The sequence below is a fragment of the Microtus pennsylvanicus genome, chromosome 7 (genome assembly GCF_037038515.1).
Source record: "Microtus pennsylvanicus isolate mMicPen1 chromosome 7, mMicPen1.hap1, whole genome shotgun sequence".
Taxonomy (NCBI): domain Eukaryota; kingdom Metazoa; phylum Chordata; class Mammalia; order Rodentia; family Cricetidae; genus Microtus; species Microtus pennsylvanicus.
This window is the reverse complement of record NC_134585.1, coordinates 14,104,231-14,108,712: the sequence shown is the minus strand read 5'-3', so window position 1 is coordinate 14,108,712 and position 4,482 is coordinate 14,104,231. Positions and strand designations below refer to the sequence as shown.

At 43.4% G+C, this 4,482-nt stretch overlaps 1 pseudogene; it reads right to left on the bottom strand.

The window, feature by feature from the left end:
* Positions 1-652: 652 nt before the first annotated feature.
* On the bottom strand, positions 653-2,066 carry LOC142853527 (WD40 repeat-containing protein SMU1 pseudogene; annotated as a pseudogene).
* Between the last annotated feature and the right edge of the window lie 2,416 nt (positions 2,067-4,482).

Here is a 4,482-nt window from a genome sequence, read left to right as displayed (position 1 = left end):
GACTTTATAATTTCTTTTCAGAAAGATACAAGTTTATTAAAATCTTAGAAAAAACCCAAAGCTACTGAATATTGTGACTTATTTACAAGTTTTATGCGAGGAGGCAGGTTTTAATTATCATTTCAAAAGAAAGTTTTCCGTTTAGAAATATCAGCGTTTCAAGTATTGTGGTAGAAGATTAACAAAAACGTTAAGTGACTGCCTCAGTTAAAAGCAGATAAACAAATGCTTTTAAAATGCTTTGAACGATAACTGCTTCTTAAACAATAATTTCCGCAAAATTATTCTTGTGGCTCATCCAGACAACAATATCTTGGCTTATATAAAGGCTGACATGAAAAAGTCAAAGTAGACCATGAACATCCCTCCCTTTCATGAGTACATGTTCCCTGGCTGCATGGTAAGGGCTGAATTCATGTTTCCAGAACTTTGGGGGTGCATCTTCACTGTGGGCGGCAGTCAGGGTCAGATGTGGGTGAGGGGTGATCCCCACCCCACGCTACTTCTTTTTTGGTTGTTGTTGTTTTGAGACAGGGTTTCTCTGTGTAACAGCCCTAGCTGTCCTGGAACTAGCTCTTGTAGACCAGGCTAGCCTCAAACTCACAGAGATCCGCCTGCCTCTGTCCCCAAGCGCTGAGATTTAAGGTGTGTGCTACTGCCCCGTGATCACATGCTTCTCGTGAGCCATCTGAGTTCGCTCCTGCTTGCCAGTGACTGTGCTGAAGGAGGTCCTCCCTGACACGGTAGCTTTACTCACCCTGGGGTAGAGGGTACAGCAAACAATATCACCACCTTCCTTCTTTTACCAGAACCAAATCTTCTGACAGTCCGCCCCTGCATGCTCGGGGTTGATTGGTCGCATACCACAAACTGCTCCGGGTTTCTAGGAAGCAGAACCATGCTACTGACTGTAAGATCTGTTCCTGCACTACTGCCCAGGGATTGAAATGTACTTGAACTTTGTGATCTCATATTCCAGATCTCCTCCATGCTATCAGAAGATGCACTGATGACATTATGTTCATCTTGTGTAAATGTTGCCTGGTTAACAAAAGAAGAATGGCCTCGACGTTCCTTCAATGTTTTTCCGGATGTTAAAGTATGAATTCTTACTGTCTGATTCAGAGAGGCACTAAGACCTGACTGCTGTCCTTGACACCGTTACTGTGCCCTTCCAAATCTTCTTAAATGCTGTTCAGTATGAATCTGCGGCACCTTGAACGCTCCATCATGGGCCCCAGGTGCTAACGTTTGAGTATCTCTGCTGAAACACATACAGAGGACAGCATCATCCGTCATCATGGAATTATCCTGGGCCCGACACTTAAGATCCAGAATCCCAGTTTTTTCCGTTGGGAAGTTCCATTCTTCAACACACCCAGTGACCAGATACTGACCATCTGGGGGAAACTGAACACAAACACGCTCCATGTGGGATTTCTGACCAAACTTAACATGCTCAGTTGTGTGGGAAACTTTTCTTCTTCCTCATCTTAGGTGGCTGCTTTGAAACAAATATATGGTCATTCCAGGAATAAGCACCTCCCCTGCCATCGCCACCACTCAATGTCTGTCCCTGCAGTGCCCTGAGACAGAGGTGCCAGACTGACTTCCCTGGTGAATACCCAGGCAGTTGCTGCTCTCCTTTTCTCTTTGCTACTCTTATCTGAGTATGCCTCACAAGGATCAACCGAAGACCTGACTGAGAGGTTTTCCAGGGGAACACAGCATTCTGGTTGTGTTTGCTTTGACATTATCATGGGGTCTGCCTGTCTGTCTCAGAAGTGACCAGGCAGTACCCAATTCACAGAACTCTATCAATTCAAGGATAACCTGTTCATAGAAGTCAGCAAAGTTTTTTTTTTTTTTTTTTTTTTTTGGTCTGGCAATTTCAGGGATTGTACAGCCTGTAAAACAGTATCCCAATGGCAACTGTATTAGTATCAGCCATGGCACTTTCAATGCTGTCCACAGTATTCAGAGAGACAGCAGTCACCTCCTGTATGGTGGCCAACACCTGATGTGATAAGACAAATCACATTGGAAGACTCGACTTCGATAGACATAATGGTACTGTTTTGGGCCCAGGCCCCACTCAGCATAGACTTGGTCGTACCACACCTCAGGATATGTGAACTACAGCTTTAATAGTGAATCATCAAATGCAAATTTTTATGATTTTGAAAAAGATTAATACTATTTGTCAGAACTGGTCACATGATCCTTATCTTAACAGAGTCCCAATTGTTTGAAAATCAGTTGTTTGATCATTTGACTGAGAGCCAAACATTCTGGTCATCCTTGTCTTGTATAATTAAAAACCTCAACAAAACCAAAGAGTCTTATGAGATGTATTTATTCGCCTCTCCTTCAAAAATTAGGAAAGAAAACAAAAGTTTTAACGACATTTAGCGGGGAGAAGGAGGTTGGCCAAGGAACTAACCTAATCTTTTAACTGTGTACTCAGGGAGACCCACCCATCCACGGCACCCGCTGAGCATCAAAGTTCTTAACCTCAAAGGCTCCTAATCAGCATCTAAGGAAGATTTTTTTTTTATCCAGTTTTATCACAGTCAGAAGCAGAAACCACAGGAGTTGAAAAAGCAACTCATCATGGAAGGTCAGGCCCCTCACAGAGTCTTAATTAGCATGTTGGGCATCTTGAATTTGAAAAAGTTATGCCAAGGGAATGTCTTTTTCTTTTCGAAGTCTTTTTTTTTTCTTTTAAAATTTGGTGCCAGTTTGCTCTTGGGGGTCACAGAGATCATTAGGTATTTTGCAGGTGAAGTGTAACAACAAAAACAATAGCAACAATAACAACAACTACAACAGCAACAACAAAATTCTCTCTCTCTCTCTCTGTGTGTGTGTGTGCGCGCGTGTGTACATGCGTGTGTGTGTGTGTGTGTTTTCCCCACACCAATGAGTTCTCTCGTTCCCTCAACACTGAGTGTCTTGCAATTTAGTTTTGACATTTGTCGGACTCCATGGGTTAAGGGCTCAGGGACTCATTTTCACAGACAGTGTCCCACCACCTCCCTGTCTTCATTTTAGATGCCGAAGTCCCATGTTCTTTTAAAGATTTATTACTTGGATTGTGTTATGTATGTGTGCCTGTATGTTGATGTGTGTATAAGTGTCACATTCCTGGGAGCTGAGTTATATAAACAGTTGTGAGTGTTGGCCATGGGTGCTGCAAACTCAAACCATTTGAAAAGCAGTACACACTCTTTATTACTGAGCTATCCCTCCAACCCCAGCTCCCACATTCTTACCTTTATTTATGTAACCAGAGGGTGTTTTTTTAATCTTTTGGGAAAAAGCCTGCAGCATGGCTTGGTAGTCCTGTTAGTTTAGGCTTTGCCACCCATTACAATACACCAGTTGAAAGGGGGAGTAAGGGAGCAAGGCGGAGAGAGGAGACGTCATCAGTGTGTACCAGGAAGAGAAACAGATAAAGCGATCACAGAAGATAAGGTAGAGTGACGTCATTCTTTCTCTGGGGCACTGACGCACGTGATCTTCAGGTTTAAATAGGGGCGGAGCTGGGGCCAGGAGCATAATTAATACCATACCGCTCAGGGTGTGGCTTCTCTTGTCGTTTCCCCAGCTCCACACCTGCAAAGTGATCCTAGAAGAAATGGCTGTTTCTGTCATCAGGTGTGGAGACCAACCTGGATCCTAAAGCTGATGGTTTCTGTTCCAGAATGTGGCACCCACTCATTGGGTGGGTCAGGTTGGGGGTGAACAACAGTCCTAGGCTGTTGGGTTCTTGGATTCCCAAGGGGCTGCAGGTTTAGGATGGTGACTCCTTGTGCCTTTAGCCTTGCAGGGTGATGGAATAGATCAGTCCGACAGACTCTCCTGGAGTGCTTAACATACCCATTCAGAATCAAGCAGGAGTCTGACCCAAAGTAACGGAGGCAGCTGCAAAAGGAGAGGAGAGCTGGCATAAGAACACAGCCCTCACTTCAAAGATTCTCTTTGTGAGATAGTTTATTCTGGAGCCAAAGACACATGACCATGGCCCAGGGACACAGACTTAGATATCCCCAAATCCCACCTTGCAACCTGGAAGCAGTTGTAGGTTTTTATAGTACCAGAACAAAGAAAGACATAAATTAAGACTCTTAAAATACACTGGTAGAGACATCAGGTAGGCAGGTTACAGCAAAGCAGGGGAAACTCTGCTATGGGCCTCAGAGGTTGCCTGTTGACATTTGTAGCTATACTTAGGTAAAGTACCCTTTGACTCACCAATCATGTTGAGAGACAGAGAAGGTCAATGTAAAATGAAAAAGAGTCAGTTTAGTAGTGAGAATAATACCTCTCTAAATACTCTCTCTCTCTCTCTCTCTCTCTCTCTCTCTCTCTCTCTCTCTCTCTATATATATATATATATATATATATATATATAATATATATTCACACACACATATTCAACATAGGGGTACCCAAATATTAAAGCCCATACTGATAGGT